Here is a 27,035-nt window from a genome sequence, read left to right as displayed (position 1 = left end):
GATGATCTGAGGTGCTGCTCTGTAAGAGACATGGAGCGATACACCTGAAGAAGCAGCAGATCTCGTATTGCGGAATTGGAAAGCAGCAGTACAAAAAGGGACAGTACTGAAGTAGGTGTGAGACCTCTGTTGAGGTTTCGGAAGTGGAATTTGCAGAGGAAGAGACTGATATTACCAAAGATGTGCAGATGTGCTGGTAGTCAAAAGCACTGGACGGACATGGTCCAGGCAGGATTACAGCACAGTACACAATGAAAACCTCTCTGCGGCCAACCAGGCTCTGCATTCGGCAAGCCAAAGATATCCTGTCCAACTTTTTATTCCAAGATCAATGGAAAAATCAACATTAGCAACCTGGAGGTAAGAAGGAAATTCGTCAAGGACTAGAAAGAAATAACAGCAAGGGAGTTTACGGCATATATGGGGCTTTTAATATTGGCTGAGGTTTTCAAATCCAATTAAGAATCAATCAAAAGTTTATGAAGTGCGAAAATGAGACCGGTGATTTTTCTAGCAACGATGCCCAAACAAAGCTTTTGTGACGTGTTGCTGGTTATCTGCTCTGACGATCGTCAGTCCAGAGCACTCAGGAAATCCAGCGACAAGATGGCGGCGATCTGCAAAGTATGAGAGCTCTGGGCAAACATCATTCCGCTGATGCATATCACCATTGTCACACCTGGTTCTGTTCATGGGTAACTAATATCTTCTTTATTACTGCTTCACATCGATCTACATTGTCACAACAGTTTATAGTTTTTAATTACCAAAAAAATCATATTTTTACGAACATGTTGCCAATACGTATGTAGTGAGTATCAATTTCATGTTCGTGTTCAATGAATCATAATGGATCATTTATTTTAGTTACTATATTTAGTCACGATTTGTACCTGAGTAGTGACTGTATTATTAAGTCAGTAAGGAATAATATTGTAAAGTGCTATGAAAAATGTCTAACGTTTATATCTGATTTCTGTATTTGGCATCGGATAAGTATTCCCTCCATCTGCTGTTGCAGTCTGCTGCCCATTTTGACAGCATATGCTCCGAAAACCGGGCAGATATGGAATTAAATTTTGGGCAGCCTGCGACTCCAAATTGAATTACTCCAGGAGAATCGAAGTGTATATCGGGAAATCTTCGGGGGGGGGGGGGGGGGGGGGGGGGCAAGAACAGAGACTGGCACACCCTCTCTGGGAGACAGACATTCTGCCTGCCGCTTTCTTGGGCTCCTGTTGATACTGGTGACCAGAAACTGGGACCAGAGTAACCGGAGTCTGGGATGAAGGAGGGACCCACGTAGCAGGACCCAGGGCACTCTAGCAGGACATCCTCTGGATCCATCTTCTCTGGGCTGGTGGCAGCCTGCAGGCATGTGCCGGTGGGACATCAGGATAGAAAGTGGGCACCAGCAGGCCGTCAGGAGATGAGGTGGGCACCGGCTGGACGTCTGGGGACATTGACGTGGGTGCTGGCCAGGCATCAGGGGACAGAGAGGTGGACGCTGGCCTGACATTATGGAGCAGTGTGGCAGGTGTCGGCTGGTTACCAGGGAACCGTGTCAGATTCTATGAGAAGCCTAGAAGCAACCAAGCCTCACCTGTGTTGGACACTGTGGGTGCGGCCTGAGCCTCCCTCTCTGGGCCGGGAGCCTTAAGTGCGGATGTAACGACTGCAACGGCCGGCTCTCCTGGGCCAGATACTGTAGATGCAGTGTCTTTCAATCACGAGTGCGCTTCCCTAACCATTACGTCACCACTGCTCACTACTATGTGTACTACTAAAAGAGGCAGTAGGGTCTTGTCCAGCCAGCTGACAAAACGTTTCCACATTTAATTGGAACGAAGGACGGTAGGAAACATCTGTATTGTGTGCAGACTTCCAATAAAACCATGTTGAAGCAAAGTCCGACCTCTACTGTGGTCCAGCCCTCTGACAACCATAGAACTAGGAGTGAAGCCTGTTCTTCTGTGCTGGAGAGCTTTGGGGAGCATGTTTTGGCGAACAGGGGGATCACAGTAAATCCCAGAGAAGCATCATGTTGTCAGACTTCAAGTGACAATGAGGACGCAGGTCGCCCTACGGCAAACGACATGGAGACGGCGGGCTCCTTTTCTCCAGAGCACCCCACCTCTGCGGGGTTCAGCACACTCACTCCATTCCAGAGGGCCCTGAGGATCTCCGCTATAGCTGTCACACCCTCCACTTGGGAATCCGGGGAGAGGGCGGCTATGCCATCTGTCAGAGATGGGTCATTCTCTCTGGGGAAAGATGTACTGCGGCCTGAACCAGCGACATTAGGTATGCTGGACACAAGCAGCAGTGATCAGCTGTAGGGACCTGGGGAATCTACTGGGGCTTGTCGAGTTCCGTCAGTCTATTGGGTGCCAGGATGAACGACTCTGGGAGCAGGTGTTGTCAGACAATAAACTGGGATTTACTGGGATCAAGATGTGAGGCTAGGGAACAAGCAACATGGAGGGCACCACATCAATGGCGAACACAGGGCCAGGAAGCACTTATACAGGAATAACAAGGGAAGAGACTGGAAGTAGCTGGGAGTGTTTAACATGAGGGATGGAACGAGACGCGAGACCAACGAGCAGCAGGCATGGCTTATTAGAGCCACGTCAGGGAGGTGGCAGGACATGACGTTTGGGGCTATGGTTAGGGTTAGGATTAGGCTTAGGTTTAGAGTAAAGTGTTTGTGGCAGAGAGCGGTCAGTAGTACAAGGACACGACTATGCCACCTGGGGAATTTCACCACAGGAAAAATTACTCTAAATTAAGAGCACACAAGTTCATTTACCGAATGGAGCTGGACGTGTTTGTACTATTGACAGTTTGTTGAAAATATAAAACCAAGAAACAAGACAAGCGCTTTAGCATCAACGACCTTAAAAAATTAACCAGCAATCAGCCTTTGGCCACTAGCTGACAAAACCCAAGCAAGAAACAGGTGTCCGGTGAAGTTGATCAAAAAGGGGAATGGAGTCCCCTAAACACACACACACACACACACAACTGCCCCACCACACTGATCCCCACACAACTATACTGCACAAGGTGAAAGTGTGAACACCACCACCCCAGACCAATCAAATCTTAGTCAGCCAGATCAATAGAGGCAGCCACTGGTATACAAATAAACGGAAAACAAAAAGAAAATACCCCAATCTAACCAAGAATCTGAGTGTTGAAATCTATGAAGAGTGCAAACAATGAGTAACAGAATACAGGCCGTCACTCTGCAGCAGTCCCATACAGAAAGAAAGGGCGGCCTAAAGTCTGTTAAGTCGCAAAATTAGGGAATGAAACAGCTCCAAATGCAGGAAAAGGTGCGGCGATCCTTGTCCAAGGTTTCAGTGCTGATGTGCTGCCACCTTCTGGGAAAACAATGAACTGATTTTGAGATTAAGAACATGTATGGTTTTCTGGTGGGTGGCATGGTGGTGCAGTGGTTAGCACTGTTGCCTCACACCTCTGGGACCCAGGTTTGAGTCTCTGCCTGAGTCACATGTGTGTGGAGTTTGCATGTTCTCCCCATGTCGTCGTGGGGTTTCCTCCGGGTACTCCGGTTTCCCCCCACAGTCCAAAAACATGCTGAGGCTAATTGGAGTTGCTAAATTGCCCGTAGGTGTGCATGTGTGAGTGAATGGTGTGTGAGTGTGCCCTGCAATGGGCTGACCCTCCATCCTGGGTTGTTCCCTGCCTCGTGCCCATTGCTTCCGGGATAGGCTCCGGACCCCCCGCGACCCAATATAGGATAATATTTGGAAAATGGATGGATGGATGGATGTGCACCAAAGCACACATGTTTTTTCTGATGGCTTAAACACATAACTATTGGCTATTTTGCAAAAACTCTTCACACAAATAAAAAAAACCACCAAATCAGCAAAACATTGTAGGTCTCTTGCAAAAACTAATAAATCTTGCTTAACTCTTCAAACCTTTGTAAAAATGGTATTTTTGTACCAATCAGTTAACACAAACCATCATCTTAATAAGCACACAATGCACCAACTACACACTGATGGTAGGAATGGAAAACACATCTGACTTTTGCTTTCTCTGTGCACAAGGTATGTCAATTTGAGGTCATACTTTTGTCATAAATAGTTCTGTAAACACAATTCAAGATTCAAATTTCAAGTATGAATGTTTATTCACATGCATCAAAACAAACACAAGACAACATACAATTTCACTGAGAGAGAGAAAAAAAATCAGTCTTGTCGTCTCTTTGGGTCCGGCCACAGAATTTCATCAACATCACATGCAATGCTTTCTAGTCCAAGGCACCGGGGAAACTCTCCTGGAGTGCCTTATCCTGGCCTGACATGATGCCTGGTCAATATCCTCGCATGCCTCCTCCATTGCCTGTAAAAGAGCCATGCGTTGATGGGGATGACGATCATAGACCTTCCAGCACCAGGCAGAGAATAATTCTTCAATCGGATTCAAGAATGGAGAGTAAGGCGGGAGGTTGAGTACAGTGAAGAGTGGGCGACTGTAAACCAGTTGCGAACTAAAGCAGTCCTATGGAAACTAATATTGTCCCATATGATGACATAACTGGTCTGTGAACATTAGTGAGCATATGATGTAGGCTGTCCAGGAATGTAATAATGTGTGCAGTGTTACATGGGCCCAGGGTTGCATGATGGTGAACAGCACCGTTCTGACTTATAGCTGCACACATAGTTATGTTACCACCACACTGTCCTGGGACATTGGTTATGGCACCGTGTCCAGTAATGTTCCTGCCATGCCAACGCGTTCACTGTTTCTTTCAAAAGGGACTCTGTAAATGTGCTTCATCCTGATTCTGTTGCATGCCAGTACACGAGATAATGCAGAGATGCTCACATTGTTCATGTTTTGGGAGGTGGTGTCATCCTCTATTATACGCTGCTGTATTTCTCGTAGCCTAATGGAATTATTTGTGATCACCATATTGACTATATGGGTCTCTCGTTCTTCAGTGAACATTCTTCCTCTGCCCCCAGATTCTGGATGTCTAGCAGGTCTGTAGAGTAACCATTTCAGTTTTTACCTGTACAGCATTGTTGTGTTTCTCATTAGATTATAGTACTATTACAAAACGTACTGTGAAGTAACTGTACTAACCGATTCTCATTTGGAACCGTCCTTATGATGCCTGCTACAGCGTAGCGGCTCAGGTCAGGCTGAACCCGTTGGCCAGCTTCCCTCAGGGTCATTCCATGGTTGATCACATGATCCACTGTTGTAGCTCTGATGACATCAGTTATTCTATTTCTTCTTACCCTTCCAACTTCCTCTTCACCTCCTCATCCTCTAAATTCACCTCCTAGTCTTCATCCTCTTCCTCGCCGTTCTCTAATTCTCACTCTTCTCAGTCTTCCTTCTCCCTCCATTGTTCTCCACACTGAAAGCTTACTGTACCTGTGGCTTATTTATAGCGCTCATGCTGATTGCAAAGTGAACTAATTATCTAAAACCGTTTTCACATGTGACAGTGTGGCCAGACAGTTGGCAAAATAGTGTAAACAATAGCCATAAATGTGTATAGTTTTACTAGGAGTGTGTTGATCATTTAGAAATTGTGTGTAAAACAGTGAGATGTGTTTACAGTTCCACAAAAAGAGTGCTGTGCAGTGGATTGTATTTACACATTTGCAAATTGTGTGTTACAAAAGTGCAAACTGAGTGCAAAACAGTGAGTAATTTTGCTATAACTATTAATAGTTTTATAAGAATCATTGTTAGTGTTTAAGCATTCAGAAAAACTGTAAAAAAAAAAATTAACAATGCAGTCACAGAATAATTATTTTGCATTTTAAAATAGTTTAATACTGCAGCACAGGAACAATACATGCAAAAGTATGGCAAGGCGTTTTAACATTTAATCGCTAGACTGGATGTGTATTGCAGATATCTCTAACTCAATTCTTCCTAGTCAAAGAGAGCATTTCAGATATCCACAATGACATTCTTCCTATCCACAATTGTCATTTCAGATATCTAGAATGGCTATGCGACGTAAATCCGGTAAAATATAAGGCAGCTAAATTATTGATGCCATTCATACTGTTGCTATGACCGTTCACTATAAACTCCTTATTACAAATAAATTAATAACTACATACGTTTCGTTGCTGAATATATAGTTTTTGCTGTTAATGCAGAACAGAAAGTGATCAAAATAAGTTTAACTCATCTGCACTGTTCAGCACAATGACAAACACCAGTGCAATTAAATCAATATTAGCCAGATGTACCATTTTTGCTCCAGTTTCATTAAATGTTAAAACTGCCAGTTATACTTTGTAAAGATTTAAAGATAACTGTTCTGCCAGTTTAAATAAGCCCGTGATTCACCCCTCCAACAAATGGACTGTGCCGAATACAACATCACAGTCACGTTTGACACGTAATACATATGTTGCCTATACGTATTAACAACGTAGGACTCACATGGCTGAACGTAGAGACCACGTGACTACAACGTACAGGGCACGTACTGCATACGTATAGCCCTTACGTCAAAAGGGGTGTGTACGTTTATGCCAACCAATAGCATAGATGCATTAAAGGTACAAACGTCTTAAGAGGTTCAAATTGGCCACATTAACATGCAGTTTTAAGACGTGTTAAGATGTCCGAATGGCTTAACACGTAAATAATATACGTGTTAAGACGTAATTTGTTTGACGTGTTGACATGGGTGTCAAAGTAGATGTTAAGTCCCAAATGGCCTTCCATAACAAAGTGATCTTTCAAAATAAAATCAAATTCTTCACCCTTTGGTTATTATTCTCTGTGACTTTCCTTATGTGTAATGAAATAAACCAGGGTGACAAAATAAATATTACTGTATATACAATATTGTCATGGAAATAAATCAATACTTATGTTTAATCAATTAGCCTATGATTACGGTTTAAAGAAAATTGCGAAGAGCCATTTTCCTTTGCGTCCTAATGATTTTGATTTCATACATCATAAATAAAACCACATATAGTTGATAGTGATGTATTTGTGATTTTTATCTACAGATCATCTGCAGTATATTGAGTCCCTAAGAAAAAATATATTTTTCAATTATTACAATTGAATTGTTACAATTTACAATTGTTTTGTGTTTCCTCTCAATAGTTTTGTGTTCCCTCACAATACTTTTCCTAATAATAATAACTGTACTCTGTCCATTTAAAGTACAAAAGTTAGAATTAATGGATTAATAAGTATAAACCAAAACAATACAGACATGTCCAGAAAAGTGTACTTTACTGTTTACAGTAACTGGCAGTCATTGCACATAGTGCAATTATTATTATCATCATTATTATTATTAATTATTATTATTATCATCATCATTATTTGTTATTATTATTATTATTATCCATCCATTTTCCCAAACCACTTATCCTACTGGGTCGTGGGGGGTCCGGAGCCTATCCCGGACGCAATGGGCACGAGGCAGGGAACAACCCAGGATGGGGGGCCAGCCCATCACAGGGCACACTCACTCACCATGCATTCACACATGCACACCTATGGGCAATTTAGCAACTCCAATTAGGCTCAGCATGTATTTGGACTGTAGGAGGAAACCGGAGTACCTGGAGGAAACCCCATGACGACATGGGAAGAACATGCAAACTCCACACACACGTAACCCAGGTGGAGACTCGAACCCGGGTCCCAGAGGTGTGAGGCAACAGTGCTGACCACTGCACCACCATGCCGCCCCCCTAGGTCAGTCCATTCAACAGTTATTAGCCACAAGGCATGTTTATTTATTGCAACACCACCTAGTGGTGGAATGACACTATTTTTGTTCTTATTCCTCAGAATTGGGCCCCAAGTCCAGTCACCAAATCAATTTTATCCAAACAAAGTTTTGTTGAGATATGGCCACACATCCTGTTCAGTGGCTTTGTCATCAAATTCATTGGATGATAGTGGCCATAGCATCTGACTTTTAGTAATTTTTGGTCACAATCCCTTCTAGATGATGCACCCCAAATTTGATGATGATTTGATCAACAGCCTAGGTTTGAAAAAAACATTTTTTTTCAGAAAAATTCAAAATGACAATATGACAGACTTAATTAATGAGTGCAATCGAAGTTAGACAAGCCATGGCTTTAAACACACAAAAGATCATAATCCCAGGTTTAAGAATTCAGAATTTACATGCAGAAACATATCTTGAAATTTCACCTGATGGTGTTGCTACAGGAATGAATGGATTACCCCCAAATTTGGTGAGCCAGTATTTTGGATGGGCCTCTGTCAGGGTGCCAAATTACAAAGTAGAAGATTGGACAAAATTTTTGGCCTGTGCAAAATAAGTAGGTTTTCTGAAAAATTCAGAATGACAGAAAATACAATAAGGAAATTAACGGCAATGGATGAATTTGAATCGGGATGACCAAAGGATTCAGAGGAATGAAAGATCACAAATCTAGGCCAAGGGGTGTTAACATACTTCATATATCAAGTATAATACCCGTAAGAAATGAGTTTATTATAAGAATGTCCGCTAAAGTCAGCTAAAACTGCTTAATTTCATTCTTTTTAGCTTTGCTCTGACTTTAGCTGAGTATTTTGTTCACCCTGGTGCTTGTTGGTAATACCCCAGTGAGTACAGTGCACGCCCCCTCCCCCAAACAGATTCTTCCCAAAAAAACGCGCCAACTTCCTTCACGAGGGAAAGATTTGGGATCCATTTAGCCTTTATTTATTTGTAATAGAGTATAAACGACTCACATATTTTAATTAATTACTTACATTCAGTGCTGTGTGTGGTTGTGCATTGACTTTGATAGGAAGGAGTGTCTGCAGGTTTTCTGCCACACACAGGTACCAGCCCGTGTCCTTCCTCTCCAGTCGCCTCATTGTGACGCTGAGCACTTTATTAACTCTTTCATCACTGAGCTCCACAGGCCTCCCATCCAAACTCCCAGAATTCTCTACACAGGAGCCCCTGCCCATCCTACACCACATCATGTCAATGTAAATGTCAGTATAGTGACACTGAATACTGACAGTGTCTCCTTTCATAGGTGTCACCTCCTGTTTGTCCACAAGCTGCCCTGGAGATCCTGAAGACACAAATCAGAAACAAAGGAAGCACTAACGTTTGCATAACAATAAGATATTCTCACTATAATTATGAACCAGTAACAAGATGTTTATATCGTCTTTCCGTACATTTTATGCATATCTATCGCTAAGCTATGACATTTGTCATATTACTTATCATACTTAACACGGGGGCAGCATGGTGGCGCAGTGGTTTGCCCTGCTGCCTTACAGCAAGAAGGTCCTGTGTTCAATTCCAAGTCCTTTCTGCGTGGAGTTTGCACGCTCTCCCTCTGTTTGTCTGAGTTTTCACCAGGCGCTGTAGTTTCCTCCCACGGTCTATCGCTAAGCTATGACATTTGTCATATTACTTATCATACTTAACACGGGGGCAGCATGGTGGCGCAGTGGTTTGCCCTGCTGCCTTACAGCAAGAAGGTCCTGTGTTCAATTCCAAGTCCTTTCTGCGTGGAGTTTGCACGCTCTCCCTCTGTTTGTCTGAGTTTTCACCAGGCGCTGTAGTTTCCTCCCACGGTCCAAAAGCATTCAAGAGGGGTTGAATGGTGAGTCTAAATTGGTCCTGTAGTTGTGTGTGCACCCTGTGGTGTGTTGGTGATTCCCCAGGGTTGGTTCCCACTTGTGCCCAGTGTTCTTGGGATAGGTTCCAGTCCCCAGGCAACCCCAGTTGGAATTAAGTGGCTTCAGAAAATGGATGGATGGATACTTAACCCCCTGTAGAAGCCCATGTAAACTGATATGGTTACTTTTTCCACGCTACATTTATCATATTGGGAAAAATTTAAATGCATAGCAGCGGCCCTTCTACCTCCGACGAGCTAAAAGGTGTGGCACAAGTCCCCTTATCCTCAGGACACTTTATAACTGTGTCATCAAGAGCATCCTAACTGGATGCGTCGCCGGCTGGTATGATAGCCACACCACCTACCCCAGCAAAGCTCTGCAAGAAGTAGCACGGTGTGGGGAATATCATTATGAGATGAGCTTCCTGTCAGGGTCAGCTCCTGTTGTCCCAGTCTTGCATCCATAGCTTCTGGCTTTGACCTTGAATAGGATAAGTGCTACAGCCAATGGATGGATATTCCATACTTACATGCACTTCACACATTAATGTCAAATGAGAGTATAATTTTCTTTACATGCACTATTAAGTATTAACATGGTCTATATGAGTAATTATGTAACTAATATTAAATAAATTTAAAGAATATATACCATGCAGTGTTGGCCTCCCATCTGCAGGGTAGGCCACACGAATCCCAGCCATAGTCTGTGCCTATGTGTATAGACTTTGCATGTCCTGAATATGTCACATTAGACATGGATTGATATCAAGCTTGGTACTTCATGACTAAAGCTAAATCAATAACGTAAAACATTCCCATTTAAATATTCAATTGCTTGGAAAAAGGCCTATTTACCAATTAAACCAGTAGCAATAGCACATAAATCCATTAAATACACAGATTAAGTTTAATTTGGTCTCAGATATTACAAAACCTCATGAATAATACACTGACATTAGGTCTATATATTTGTGTGTTTTTTTCCCATTAGCCTAACCTACTTTTTGTCGAAGGGGAAAAGGATACGAATGATCTCGCATGTACGCTAAACATGACTTTATACACAAACACGGAATGTAGTGTCCAGTGTTCAAACTCATTGATTTCAGGTCATTTTCACCTGTTGAAATGATTGAAGACAACAAAAAGATCATTTAAAGCATAAATGCATTTATTTTCTAATTAGATGTCAGCAAAACATTAAACATTTGTATGTAGTAATTGCAAGAAAACAAAAAGAAAACAAAATGTACCATTTTAAGTTTCTGGTACTGTGACATAACACTGATATCAGCGCATTTAACAACGTTACACATGACAGGCTAAACTATTCCTTCTAAGCTAGGTATCCTAAACTCAGTACGTCCAAACAAAAGCAAAAACAGAAATACTGTCACAGGTCCAGGGCGGATTGAGAGTGACAGCGTGTCATGGAGCAAGCAGAAACAGAGAGTGGACGACTCACTCAGGGATTCAAAGGAGGAAAGGGGAAAAACACTAGAGACACTAATAAAAACAAAAGCAGACCACGAGGGGTCAAAAACAAGACAAGGAACAACAGTAATCAAATAAGAAATCGGTCGGTGGGTCACAAGCTTTTTTTTTTTTTTTTTTCCCTCCACCACCCCCCCTCTGCGGAGGACCACTTTATTGTGCCCGAGATGTTATTTCAGGTGGAGTCTAGGACCCAACCTGACACGTGTGTATAGACAAACAGGCACACACATATACAAGCATACGTTCCCACCCTCATGCAGACAAACAAATATTTACACATTCACTCAACATTTAGACACACAGAAATGAACGCTGTACACATACTCTCACTCCCCATGTATACTCTATGTGGACCCCTATTTTTCCTCTGGCAAGGAGACCAGAAGATCACCCCGGACCCCGCAGTAGCCGAGAAGCCCACCAGCCCAGACCCCGACCAGACGGCCAGCTCTTCCTCTCAGCCCCCAGCCCCAAATGGCGAACAGGGAACGGGGGTGTGAAAAGACCCCATGCCCCCCTTCGCCCGCTCAGATGTGGTGTTGGTGTGTGTTGTTCTAAAGTGCTTTTAAAACAGGTGAAGGGCATGGCACTAACCACCCCCTGCCGACCAACAGCTGGTGTTAGCTCGGCCTCTCCCCAGAGCCCTCAATGTCTATGTGTGATTAAAATTGAGATGTGGGCCCTGGCACCAGAGGTAAGGCTGAATGAACAGACCGCCCTCTGGATGCCATTCTGTGTGCCCATCCCCAACGCCCTAAATGTATGTGTCATGAGAGAGTAAGTAATGAGAGTGTCTACGTTGTAGTGTATGAATGAGGTACAGGTGGTCGCGAGGGGACAGAGGAGGAATACCTACCCTGCATCCCAGCAACGCACCTACACCTCAAAGCCCTACATGTGTGGTGGTGTGATGGAGCGGGAGGAGGGAAGCATTTAGGGATGGGGAGGAAAGGAATGGGGGGGGGCAAAATACCTCCCCCCCCGGAGCCAGCTCCCCCGCTGACCCCCATAAGCACTCCCCGTTCCCCGAAATCCATCCAGGGAGGGGGGCCCAGGCCCATCCAGACCGGGGCCCAAAGCAGCAGCACCACCGGGCCCCACAGAGCCCAAGGCGCCCCACCGGACCCCACTACAAAGGAAAAGCTACCCCCGCCCCAGCATTCAGTCAACTCCCAGACTGCACAAGACAAAAGACATCCAAAGACATTGTACCTCTCTGAAAGGTAGAAACGTTTCACCGCTCGTCCAAGCAGCTTTGCATGTGCATCAACAGAGGTAGAGGCATTAGGCACAACCTGTCTCCAATTTAACCTGCGGCCATCTCATCATTTGCCAAAACAAAAATTATTCCCAGGAAAAAAACATACCCAATTCACACCTCCACCAGGTGGACCACCCTTAACGACCCACTCTATTGGAGTAGGAGGGACTGGTTACATCTACCCGCAACCCCCCCCCCCCCACTTTGTTTCACTCAACGAGCCCCCTTATACTACTTACCCAGGAGGATAAATATGTGGACACTTACTACCTCCCTCAGTCTGAAGAAGCTGATTGGATGAGCAGCGAAATGTTTCTAACTTTCAGAGACAAGTCCAGTTGCCACGAGTCAACCACCAGAGAGTATGGTCTAAGGTTGCCTGGTCCTTCTGTTCCTCTGTGGTGAAGGGTACCTTAAGGGTACCTTCACCACATTGCCATTTGACACTGACACCTTCACATTGCCTGCTTCTAAATCGCCAACGATCAGTTCTTCCAATAATAATTTGTCCACCTTAGTTTCAACAATATCCAAATTTATAGCATTCAACTGGAATTCACTGTTTATAACTTCTACTGCCACATCCACAATTTCCAATTCAAATGCTTTTTCAAAAGCCTTTTCTCTAGTCTCCTCCACTTTGACTTCTCCAATTTGTACTTGTACAATTTCAAAATCAAATTTACTTTGATCTAAATATTCGAGATCAAACTGGCAGAGGTCTACCTGAACAGCTCCTATCTCCAGACTGTCTCGATGGTTGTCTACAGGCTTTATGGAGATTGTCGTGTTATTCATCACAAAAGCCTCCAACCCATGTACATCTATCCCCTTATCCCTCCCAAGCTGGCTAGTGGGTGGAGTTACTTGGGAGCACTCCTCTTCATCACCCCAGCAGATGATCTCTTCCCACTTGTCCCAGGCTGCCCAATAAGCATCATCCGTCCAGCTAACTGCCTTGGCAATTCGCCTTCGGGAATGTGACTCAGTGGAACTGTCAGCCTGGTCAGAAGGTGATTCTGCTGGGGAGCACAGCTCTTTCTCATCTCCCCAGTCAATCACCTCTCCCCACTTGTCCCAAGTTGCCCAGTATCTGTCGTCGCTCCAGCAAACAGCTTTCTCCATTCGTCTGATTCTGAATGAGGAAAAACGACATACAGGCAATGCAATGGAGCTGTCAGTCACTCCTGACATGTGGACTACACTTCTGCACTGACCCACACCTTCCCAATCAACAACCGCATTACTGCACAGGCAAAGCTGCTATCTTTGGTCAGCTGGCTGGCGTGAGATTCTCAATTCCAGACAAGTCTGCACATTCATCTCCATATGTGTAACAGTCTTACTACCTTGTAAATAGTCTGGAGGGTTTGCAGACTACCCCAACACTTTTGATGCAGCTAATTTTAGGTTTATAATGGAACAAAACAGATTGACTACAAGAAATCTTGAGTGAGGGTTGGCAACCCTGCATATGACACTAACTAACCTGCACATAAAATTTAAATATAATCCAAACAATATACTGAATTTTACACAAACATATTTCAATATACAGTCATACCTCGGCTCACGAACTTAGTTCCTGACCTGAAAAGTGCGTGACCTCAATCAATTTCTCCCATTTCAAATAATGTAAATGTGTATTATGTTCAATATGTTTAAACTTCAGAAACACTGAATTTTCCTTCAATTTTTAATATTTTTCTGTGACCAAGAATCCATCCATACATTTTCCAAACCGCTTATCCTACTGGGTTGCCTATCCTGGAAGCAATGGGCACAAGGCAGGGAAAAATCGAGGATGGGGGTCCAGCCCATTGCAGGGCACACTCACACACCATTCACTCACACATGCACTCCTACGGGCAATTTAGGTGGTACCCGGAGGAAAGCCCACGACAACATGGGGAGAACGCGACCAAGAATATAGACTTAAATTAAAATAACTTTACTTGTAACAAATAATGCTGTTGGCACGTCAAACTGTCGGTGCAGCGATAAGAAAATCGGGAGAAGACTAACAATAATAGAGGATTTATAAATGGAAAAATAAGTTCACACAACACGTTATTCACCATGAACTAGGACATATCGCCGTCTTTCTCTTTAGGTCACTCTATACATACATATATACAATTCGAGCACGCGCAGTACAACTCAACACCCCCTACCGTACAATCAAATTATGACAGACTGTGCACATATAACTGAGAGCATACATTTACATTTACATGCTAACAAATGCTAAATTAAATAAAACATTAAAACTGAGCATACGCTGGTCGCTCGAAAGACGCCAAAACACGGAAAAGAACCACAAAACATCCCCCCAAAAAACTAAACAATCAACATTAAAAGACTGAGTAACAGTCAAATGCAGTAATTTCGAAAATATGATTTTTTTAAATTATTATTATACTGGACATTTCTTCGCGTTTCAGGTGGTTCTTTGGGGAGCTTTCATTGGACCCTTTTCGGGACGTTTATGGGTTCGCGGCCCGAAACACGGTTCGACAACCGGTACAAAACATTTTGGAACATCTGGTTCGTAACCCGATTTATTCGTGATCAGGACTGTTCGTGGGTCGAGGCACCACTGTACATACAAAGACAGATACTAAATAATAAGATAAGTTATACGATAAAATGGGAGCAGTTCTGCCCCCCTGTTGCACTTACTGGTCCGGACGCGAGCACGTTTTGTCGTCAACCTGCAACTTTTTGTGTGAAAGAAACATAAGAAGCAAAGCTGTGTACCACAGTAGGGTAGAATTCATGGTTAATTTTGTGGCTTATTTGGGGCGGTTTTGAGTATGATGAAACACGCAGATTTGTCAAGTATACAAAGCAGAGGTTTTTATTTATTCGTGCTGCACGTATAGGAAGATCCACACTTTATCAAATATCTCAGGCAGACTGATGCTGCGCGGGATACCGGTGCCAAAAAGGTATTGCGGTACCGCATTTTTGAAAGCTGTTCGGTATTACATTACATTACATTTCTTTAGTACTTGTACTAATTACACAATTTTCGCTTCCGCTAACTATGGGATCATGACGATAGATAGATAGATAGATAGATAGATAGATAGATAGATAGATAGATAGATAGATAGATAGATAGATAGATAGATAGATAGATAGATAGATAGATAGATAGATAGATAGATAGATAGAAACTTTATTAATCCCTCGGGTAGATTCCTCTGGGAAATTCGGATTCCAAGAGCACAGCACCGACAGAAGTTACAAAAAAAAAAAATAACAACGTGAGCAAATGTTATATATATACATATATAGATGCAAAGAAAAATAAAATACAAAAGGGATAAATAGAATAAATAGGAATAAGAGAATACAATGGAATTGCACATTCCCAGTATTGAACCAAAAAACCAAAAGTATTGCACATTTCCAGTATTGAACCAAAAACCAAAGTTATTTCACAAGAGTATTGCACAGTGAAGTGAAGAGGCACTACAGCTTAGTTGTCCCCCCCTCCTTTGTCCACCTGTTTCCCCTCCCTCTCCCCTCCAGAGAGGAGTTAAACAGCTTGATGGCGTATGGGACAAAGGAGTTTTTAAGACTGTTGGTCCTTGTCTTTGGGAGAAACAACCTGTCACTGAACAGACTCCTCTGGTTGTTTATGGCCGTGTGCCATAAACGATGGACTCTATATAGCAAAACTACTGCCGAAACTAAGTTATACACTAAGTTAGATCTGCACCCATCATGCTATATAAAATACTAAAACGTCAGCTAGTTAAGTATGATGTCCATAGCTTCACGTCAGTGATTTATGTCAGGGATATACATTGACGTCATCAAAGTTTGATGTTTGAATAATAAATAGATAGTAAAGCATAATGTGCTGCGTGGGAAGTGTTTTATATGTGATCAGGTCATCAGAGCTGTATTATGGGATGTCACCAAGACAGGTAATGCTAATACTTAAAAGTAAATAGCATAATCATACAATGATAAGAAACAGAATAAGACAAAAACATTTCTTGAAATTTGGCCTGTGGGTGGCGCTAGAGTGATGGATGGATTGAACCCAAATTTGGTATGAATAGTTGGAACTGACCTCTATCGATGTGCCAAATTTAAAAAAAGTTGCCAATCAGCTCTATGGGCTGCCATAGACTCCCATGGCAAAAAGCATAATAATAGTGAAAACTACTAAAAACTATAGGTATCCTAATAATAATAGACTGTCATCTCTAAATTGCCCACAGTGTGTGAGTGAGTGCATTCCCTGCAATGGACTGACATCCCATCCAAAAGTATACCATTGTGTCCTATGCTACCTGGGATAAGCTCCAGGCCCTCGTCTCCAGGATATGCGGTACGAGGATGGATGAATAATAATCATGTTTATTTCAATTTCAATTATTGGCAAATATAAACATGTACCAAGGATAATAGCAATAAATACAGTATGCCAAAATAAATGCTAGAGGAGAATCCTGCAATTCCTGCCCCAGTCCTGGGTCTGGGGAGTTTATTCTCACTGAGATTGCATAGGATTCCTCTGGTTGCTGTTTTTCTCCTGTACACATGAAGTGCTACTTCTTCATTGCTCACATGTGAGCCAGTATGTGAGCCCTGAACCGGGCTACCATCCCGCCCAAGGCATTTCCTCTGTATGCTGCTTCCTGCAGCCCTGCAGTGGATAAAAGGAAAGGACAATGGTTTGTTGATTTATAGCACATATATTATTATATTTTATATTGTTCAAATACACATTACTCAGTAATAACTCAGTAACTACTCAAGTACAAATGATGAACAAATAAAGTAACTGTTATGATTAAGAATGAACGAACGTGGGATCAGTATATAACTAATACTTTCTGGTTAATTAATAAATTAAGTAAGAGTGTACTACTTCAGGGGCGGCATGGTGGTGCTGTCATGCCCGGCTCGTACGATCCTCGTGTGTGCCACGCCCCCTGATTACCCACGTGTGCTTCCTTGATCTTGCCCAGCTGTGTCCACTTATTTTCGCCAGTCTCGTCTATTTCAGTCCATGACTTGCCTTAGTTTCTGGTCCGTCATTGATGTTAGTTAGTCTTAGTGCTGTCTGCTCCGTCCCGATCCCGAATAAATCCCCGTTTTCCCCGTACTCCGCCTGCTTGCCTGCTTCCTGCCCGCTTGTCAGCCTGTGCGCACTACCCGCTTTAACCAGCGAACTCTGACAGGTGCACTGGTTAGCACTGTTGCCTCACACCTCTGGGACCCGGGTTCGAGTTTCCGCGTGGGTTACATGTGTGTGGAGTTTGCATGTTCTCCCCATGTCGTCATGGGGTTCCCTCTGGGTACTTCAGATTCCCCCCACAGTCCAAAAACATGCTGAGGCTAGTTGGAGTTGCTAAATTGCCCATAGGAGTGCATGTGTGAGTGAATGGTGTGTGTGTGCCCTGCGATGGGCTGGCCCCCCATCCTGGGTTGTTCCCTGACTCGTGCCCATTGCTTCCAGGATAGGCTCCGGACCCCCCGCGACCCAGTAGGATAAGCGGTTTTGAAAATGGATGGATAGATTATTTAAGACTGTTTTAAGTTCTTAAGCACTTAAAATATCCTTATATCACCACATAATTTTAATTGTGTGCTCAAATGTTTATGTAAAAATAAAGCATAATAAATCACAAACCAATATGACAAACGTATTGTTTTATTATCATGCATGAATGAATTACAATGAGAAAAGCTTCCTTCCTTTTACCGGCCGCTTGTCCCCTTGCGCTTGGAAAGCCTTCGCTGGGCTATAAGCTCCGTCTTCATAGCCTCTTCCTCCTTTACGTTTGTTGCTTCCTTACTTTTACCGGCCGCTTGCCCCCTTGGGCTTGGAAAGCCTTCGCTGGGCTATAAGTTCCGTCTTCATAGCCTCTTCCTCCTTTACATTTGTTGCTTCCTTCTTCCACTGCTTTTCCCTCCTCATCTGTCTTCTCTCCTCTCTCTCTCTTTTCCTCTCCCTTCTTCTTTCCTATTTCCTCTTCTGCTCTTTGCTCCTGCTGCTTACTTGACCCATCTATGTATTTTTTCCTGCATTTCACTCTTTCTCCTGCCTATAATGGTAAAGAAGAAAAAATATTAGGAGGATGGAGCTTCTTCAAACATGCAGTTACTACAACTTGTACATCAAAATGTATTGACATTCGGATCAGTCAGTAAGATGTATGAGATAAAAAAAGAACCAGCCAGTGAAAAAGTTTATATAGCCTTATTCTTGTTATTACAGGGTTTTTGAGGGTGTCTGCAAATCCATATTATGTTCTATATATAAGGTATTTACCAAAGATGGAATTGTGGCCATGTTAAAATGTGCTGATGTTTCCTTACATTAACCTGTGTCAGTAAATGCTGGGCGAGGACTTGGACTCACAGTGGTATACAGGTATAAACAAGGTGTGTGTTAGTAAAACTACTGAATTTCCCCCCTTAATTTTTCGAAATTGCCTCTTAAATTAACACTCAAAAAATCCTTATTTCACCCCTTAATTTTTTTTATGAATTAAGGGGCAATTTAAGATTGTTTGACGCTCTGTAATTACATAACATTGCCCTTTAATTCTGATTAATTAAGGGGCAGTTTAAGAGTATTGTAAGGTTCCTTTACTATTTAAAATTACTTACATTTGCCTGCAATTCTAATAAAGGGAGTTTAATATTATTATAAGGGTCCGTAAACCCTTAAAATTCTTTATTTCACCCATTAATTTTTATTAATTAAGGGATTATTTAGGGGGTGGCATGGTGGTGCAGTGGTTAGCACTGTTGCCTCACCTCTGGGACCCAGGTTCTAATCTCCGCCTGGGTAACACGTGTGTGTGGAGTTTGCATGTTCTCCCCATGTCATCGTGGGGTTGCCTCCGGGTACTCCGGTTTCCCCCCACAGTCCAAAAACATGCTGAGGCAAATTGGAGTTGCTAAATTGCCTGTAGGTGTGCATGTGTGAATGCATGGTGTGTGAGTGTGCCCTACGATGGGCTGGCCCCCTATCCTGGGTTGTTCCCTGCCTCGTGCCCATTGCTTCCGGGATAGGCTTCAGACCCCTCGCGACCCAGTAGGATATGCGGTTTGGAAAATGGATGGATAATAATAATAATAATAACAAATAATGATGATGATAATAATATTAATAATTAATAATAATGATAATAATAATTGCACTATGTCCAATGACTGCCAGTTACTGTAAACAGTAAAGTACACTTAACTGGACACGTCTGTATTGTTTTGGTTTATACTTATTAATCCATTAATTCTAACTTTTATACTTTAAATGGACAGAGTACAGTTATTATTATTAGGAAAAGTATTGTGAGGGAACACAAAACTATTGAGCATGCGCACCCCCGTAGTTATCCAGGGCTTCCGGTTGGAGCGTTGTGGATGTTTATTGTTGAAATGACAATAAAACCTACTTGACTTGACTTGACTAATGTCCCACGGAAACCCAGTCTTAGAGCTGTCCAGAAAAAAAAATATTTTGATGATATTTCAAGGAAATTACTTACTTTGTAAAGGCGCTTAATAGGAGGTGTGATGTCCTGGAGGCAAATCTTAAGTGCTTCTGTTATTTCTACAAGAAACCACAAACATTTCAGGTATGTAGCAATTTGAAACATTGTTCAAAATTAAGTTCAATTCACTCCACACAAGCAATAGCTTCCATTATTTCCCTTCTACATTTAATGTTTCGGAATTAGGTTAAATGACTGATATTTTAAACTATATTTGTCAAACACTGCGCCCACTGACAGGTGAATAACATTGATTACCTGATTATAGTGGCACCTGGTAGTGGGTGGGACCTATTAGGCAGCAAATAAACAATGTGTAGGATATACTGGGATGCAGAAAAATGGGCAAGCCTAAAGATTTGAATGACAAGGGCCAAGTTGTGATGGCTAGATGACTCATATCATCTCCAAAACGGAAGGAAAATATGTTAATGGGTGACGGAGGCTCATTACATGTCAGATAGTACAGCAAACCTTCAGAGGTCTAGTGGAATCCCCGCCCTGATGAGTCAAGGCTATTTTGGCGGCAAAGGTGAGCCTTGGCCCCACCATGAACCTGTTGACCACTGCAGGACCATCTCACAAGAGCTGGGGGTTTGGAGACGCTATGATCCAGCTCTCTAGCCATCACCAAATGGCCCATGTCAAAGTCACTCCCATCCTTACACTTGCACATTGTTTCTGCTTCCAACACATCAGCTTCAAGGACAAAGCGCTCACCTACTGCCTAATATAACCCCCCCACAGCCAGATGCCCCTGTAACCAAATAATCAATGTTATTCACTTCACATGTTATGGCTGATCAGTGTATAACCTCTGTATCTCAGTTACGTTTCAGACTGTTTTGCTATTAATTATTAATTATTATTAATTAATTTTGCAGATTAATATACTGTGTTTATAATACATTTCAAAATTTCCCAAAATTCAGCACATTGTCAGTTTCACTGGCCAACACACTGATCATCGTAACATCATCAAGTTCTTTAGCCAAATTAGGTGTGCTGAGCAATGGGAAACCTCACACTGCAGTACAGTGAATCATGCAGCAGCACTGGGAAAATGTAAAAACACATTTTACCTCCAAGGGCCACTGTTCTCCCATCTTTTTTCAGTAGTCTTACACGTCTGTAAACACATAAAATATGTTTGCACATATACTGTACTGATCCTGAGAGGATTCAGATGGCAAAATTATCAATTGGGCTGGTGATTGCACAATATTTTAGAAGCTAAATTATGAAATGTATGACTATATATATTACACAATGATAAGGTATAAATACAGAAAAGCTACATACCGTTGGAGTGAAGCTGAAGTCCTTCTCTCTTCTAGACAATGGAATCAGTAGAAATGAAGTTTTGCCACGACATGAGAAGCCAGAAAAGTGAAGCAGAACATGAACAGGAACATTATTCAGCCTTGGCTGACTAGGTCTGTATTCCGGACATTACATTCATGATTTAATTTGACTGCAGGGGGCTTGAATAATTTTAACTTGCTTGCAGGTTCCCTATGTACAGTATGTATTACCTTTCATGACCTTCGGAGGTCCTCCCTCCTGTTTCGGAGCATTTTTAAGGCTTTTTCCCGAATTTCCTGCTCTTTGCCGACGAGGCTGCAGGGCAACTCTGCTGTGACCTTGAAATTACATAGAATATTCTGTTAAAACACTTTATTTGACGTTTTACCTTGAAAATTGAAATTTTAAGCACTCATTGTGCTTCATGTGGTAAAAAAATAAAATAGAGAAATTAAACTATTTGATTAGAAATATTGATTTTAGACAATTTTATGAGGTACAGATTTTGCTTATGACAGGGTTAGATGAAAAGAATTGAGGTATGAACATTCTGTAGTGAAGGCTTTGCAAATAAATCTGCCTATTAGCTGGCTGTCATGACTTTCACAGTCACAAATAATCCATGTTGTTGCACATTTAAAAACGATGTCTATGAATAGATATGAAGGTGATCAAAGGCTACAAAAAACACTGACAAATTCTGACAATCCCCAGTCATAGCAACCACTTTTGAAAGGCCAATGCATCAAAATGTATTAGAAAAAATATTGTAGGTCAATGAAACGTGTCCCACCCCAGTGGTTAAATGACACAGAATTTGATGCACTCCCCAAAGGTGTGGCCCCAAGTAAAAATACCAAGTTTGGCCTCAAACGACCAAAGAATTGCTGAGATATGTTAACACACAGTGATTGGCGGCATCACCATTAAAATCATTGGAATGTGATGGACAAATCGCTTTGCAAGTCAAAAGTTCCTCAGGTTTCACTTATGAGGCTGGGTACTAAGACAATCCATCCATTCATTTTCTTAACCGCTTATCCCACTGGGTCGCGAGGGGTCCAGGGCCTATCCTGGAAGCAATGGGCACGAGGCAGGGAACAACCCAGGATGGGGGGCCAGCCCATAGCAGGGCACACTCACACACCATTCACGCTCACACGCACACCTACGGGCAATTTAGCAAGTCCAATTAGGCTCAGCATGTATTTGGACTGTGGGAGGAAACCCCATGACGACATGGGGAGAACATGCAAACTCCACACACACGTAACCCAGGTGGAGACTCGAACCCGGGTCCCAGAGGTGTGAGGCAACATTGCTGACCACTGTACCACCATGCCGCCCCCCTAGGTCAATCCATTCAACAGTTATTAGCCACAAGGCATGTTTACTTATTGCAACACCACCTAGTGGTGGAATGACACTATTTTTGTTCTTATTCCTCAGAATTGGGCCCCAAGTCCAGTCACCAAATCAATTTTATCCAATCAAAGTTTTGTTGAGATATGGCCACACATCCTGTTCAGTGGCTTTGTCATCAAATTCATTGGATGATAGTGGCCATAGCATCTGACTTTTAGTAACTTTTGGTCACAATCCCTTCTAGATGATGCACCCCAAATTTGATGATGATTTGATCAACAGCCTAGGTTTCCAAAAAACTTTTTTTTCAGGAAAATTCAAAATGACAATATGACAGACTTAATTAATGAGTGAAATCGAAGTTAGACAAGCCATGGCTTTAAACACACCAAAGATCATAATCCCAGGCTTAAGAATTCAGAATTTACATGCAGAAACATATCTTGAAATTTGACCTGATGGTATTGCTACAGGAATGAATGGATTAAACCCAAATTTGGTGAGCCAGTATTTTGGATGGGCCTCTGACAGGGTGCCAAATTACAAAGTAGAAGATTGGACAAAATTTTTGGCCTGTGCAAAATAAGTAGGTTTTCTGAAAAATTCAGAATGACAGAAAATCCAATAAGGAAATTAACGGCAATGGATGAATTTGAATGGGGATGAGCAAAGGATTCAGAGGAATGAAAGATCACAAATCTAGGCCAAGGGGTGTTAACATACTTCATATATCAAGTATAATACCCGTAAGAAATGAGTTTATTATAAGAATGTCCGCTAAAGTCAGCTAAAACTGCTTAATTTCATTCTTTTTAGCTTTGCTCTGACTTTAGCTGAGTATTTTGTTCACCCTGGTGCTTGTTGGTAATACCCCAGTGAGTACAGTGCACGCCCCCTCCCCCAAACAGATTCTTCCCAAAAAAATGCGCCAACTTCCTTCACGAGGGAAAGATTTGGGATCCATTTAGCCTTTATTTATTTCTAATAGAGTATAAACGACTCACATATTTTAATTAATTACTTACATTCAGTGCTGTGTGTGGTTGTGCATTGACTTTAATAGGAAGGAGTGTCTGCAGGTTTTCTGCCACACACAGGTACCAGCCCGTGTCCTTCCTCTCCAGTCGCCTCATTGTGACGCTGAGCACTTTATAAACTCTTTCATCACTGAGCTCCACAGGCCTCCCATCCAAACTCCCAGAATTCTCTACACAGGAGCCCCTGCCCATCCTACACCACATCATGTCAATGTAAATGTCAGTATAGTGACACTGAATACTGACAGTGTCTCCTTTCATAGGCATCACCTCCTGTTTGTCCACAAGCTGCCCTGGAGATCCTGAAGACACAAATCAGAAACAAAGGAAGCACTAACGTTTGCATAACAATAAGATATTCTCACTATGATTATGAACCAGTAACAAGATGTTTATATCGTCTTTCCGTACATTTTATGCATATCTATAGCTAAGCTATGACATTTGTCATATTACTTATCATACTTAACATGGGGGCAGCATGGTGGCGCAGTGGTTTGCCCTGCTGCCTTACAGCAAGAAGGTCCTGTGTTCAATCCCAAGTCCTTTCTGCGTGGAGTTTGCACGCTCTCCCTCTGTTTGTCTGAGTTTTCACCAGGCGCTGTAGTTTCCTCCCACGGTCCAAAAGCATTCAAGAGGGGTTGAATGGTGAGTCTAAATTGGTCCTGTAGTTGTGTGTGCACCCTGTGGTGTGTTGGTGATTCCCCAGGGTTGGTTCCCACTTGTGCCCAGTGTTCTTGGGATAGGTTCCAGTCCCCAGGCAACCCCAGTTGGAATTAAGTGGCTTCAGAAAATGGATGGATGGATACTTAACCCCCTGTAGAAGCCCATGTAAACTGATATGGTTACTTTTTCCACGCTACATTTATCATATTGGGAAAAATTTAAATGCATAGCAGCGGCCCTTCTACCTCCGACGAGCTAAAAGGTGTGGCACAAGTCCCCTTATCCTCAGGACACTTCATAACTGTGTCATCAAGAGCATCCTAACTGGATGCGTCGCCGGCTGGTATGATAGCCACACCACCTACCCCAGCAAAGCTCTGCAAGAAGCAGCACGGTGTGGGGAATATCATTATGAGATGAGCTTCCTGTCAGGGTCAGCTCCTGTTGTCCCAGTCTTGCATCCATAGCTTCTGGCTTTGACCTTGAATAGGATAAGTGCTACAGCCAATGGATGGATATTCCATACTTACATACACTTCACACAGTATAGTATATGAGAGTATAATTTTCACTATATATAATATGCAATATTAAGTATTAACATGGTCTATATGAGTAATTATGTAACTAATATTAAATAAATTTAAAGAATATATACCATGCAGTGTTGGCCTCCCATCTGCAGGGTAGGCCACACGAATCCCAGCCATAGTCTGTGCCTATGTGTATAGACTTTGCATGTCCTGAATATGTCACATTAGACATGGATTGATATCAGGCTTGGTACTTCATGATTAAAGCTAAATCAATAACGTAAAACATTCCCATTTAAATATTCAATTGCTTGGAAAAAGGCCTATTTACCAATTAAACCAGTAGCAATAGCACATAAATCCATTAAATACACAGATTAAGTTTAATTTGGTCTCAGATATTACAAAACCTCATGAATAATACACTGACATTAGGTCTATATATTTGTGTGTTTTTTTCCCATTAGCCTAGCCTACTTTTTGTCTCTGGGGAAAAGGATACGAATGAACTCGCATGTACGCTAAACATGACTTTATACACAAACACGGAATGTAGTGTCCAGTGTTCAAACTCATTGATTTCAGGTCATTTTCACCTGTTGAAATGATTGAAGACAACAAAAAGATCATTTAAAGCATAAATGCATTTATTTTCTAATTAGATGTCAGCAAAACATTAAACATTTGTATGTAGTAATTGCAAGAAAACAAAAAGAAAACAAAATGTACCATTTTAAGTTTCTGGTACTGTGACATAACACTGATATCAGCGCATTTAACAACGTTACACATGACAGGCTAAACTATTCCTTCTAAGCTAGGTATCCTAAACTCAGTACGTCCAAACAAAAGCAAAAACAGAAATACTGTCACAGGTCCAGGGCGGATTGAGAGCGACAGCGTGTCATGGAGCAAGCAGAAACAGAGAGTGGACGACTCACTCAGGGATTCAAAGGAGGAAAGGGGAAAAACACTAGAGACACTAATAAAAACAAAAGCAGACCACGAGGGGTCAAAAACAAGACAAGGAACAACAGTAATCAAATAAGAAAATCGGTCGGTGGGTCACAAGCTTTTTTTTTTTTTTTTTTTCCCTCCACCACCCCCCCTCTGCGGAGGACCACTTTATTGTGCCCGAGATGTTATTTCAGGTGGAGTCTAGGACCCAACCTGACACGTGTGTATAGACAAACAGGCACACACATATACAAGCATACGTTCCCACCCTCATGCAGACATAAACAAATATTTACACATTCACCCAACATTTAGACACACAGACATGAACGCTGTACACATACTCTCACTCCCCATATATACTCTATGTGGACCCCTATTTTTCCTCTGGCGAGGAGACCAGAAGATCACCCCGGACCCCGCAGTAGCCGAGAAGCCCACCAGCCCAGACCCCGACCAGACGGCCAGCTCTTCCTCTCAGCCCCCAGCCCCAAATGGCGAACAGGGAACGGGGGTGTGAAAAGACCCCATGCCCCCCTTTGCCCGCTCAGATGTGGTGTTGGTGTGTGTTGTTCTAAAGTGCTTTTAAAACAGGTGAAGGGCATGGCACTAACCACCCCCTGCCGACCAACAGCTGGTGTTAGCTCCGCCTCTCCCCAGAGCCCTCAATGTCTGTGTGTGATTAAAATTGAGATGTGGGCCCTGGCACCAGAGGTAAGGCTGAATGAACAGACCGCCCTCTGGATGCCATTCTGTGTGCCCATCCCCAACGCCCTAAATGTATGTGTCATGAGAGAGTAAGTAATGAGAGTGTCTACGTTGTAGTGTATGAATGAGGTACAGGTGGTCGCGAAGGGACAGAGGAGGAATACCTACCCTGCATCCCAGCAACGCACCTACACCTCAAAACCCTACATGTGTGGTGGTGTGATGGAGCGGGAGGAGGGAAGCATTTAGGGATGGGGAGGAAAGGAATGGGGGGGGGCAAAATACCTCACCCCCCGGAGCCAGCTCCCCCGCTGACCCCCATAGGCACTCCCCGTTCCCCGAAATCCATCCAGGGAGGGGGGCCCAGGCCCATCCAGACCGGGGCCCAAGGCAGCAGCACCACCGGGCCCCACAGAGCCCAAGGCGCCCCACCGGACCCCACTACAAAGGAAAAGCTACCCCCGCCCCAGCATTCAGTCAACTCCCAGACTGCACAAGACAAAAGACAT

The 27,035-nt window shown here is 42.8% G+C and overlaps 1 pseudogene; it reads right to left on the bottom strand.

Moving 5' to 3' along the window:
- The window catches only part of LOC125723040 (cytohesin-1-like), a 458,952-nt pseudogene that overhangs the window by 276,166 nt on the left and 155,751 nt on the right, over positions 1–27,035 (bottom strand).

This window comes from Brienomyrus brachyistius, unplaced genomic scaffold (assembly GCF_023856365.1).
Source record: "Brienomyrus brachyistius isolate T26 unplaced genomic scaffold, BBRACH_0.4 scaffold45, whole genome shotgun sequence".
NCBI lineage: Eukaryota > Metazoa > Chordata > Actinopteri > Osteoglossiformes > Mormyridae > Brienomyrus > Brienomyrus brachyistius.
This window is presented reverse-complemented; position numbering and strand designations above follow the sequence as displayed.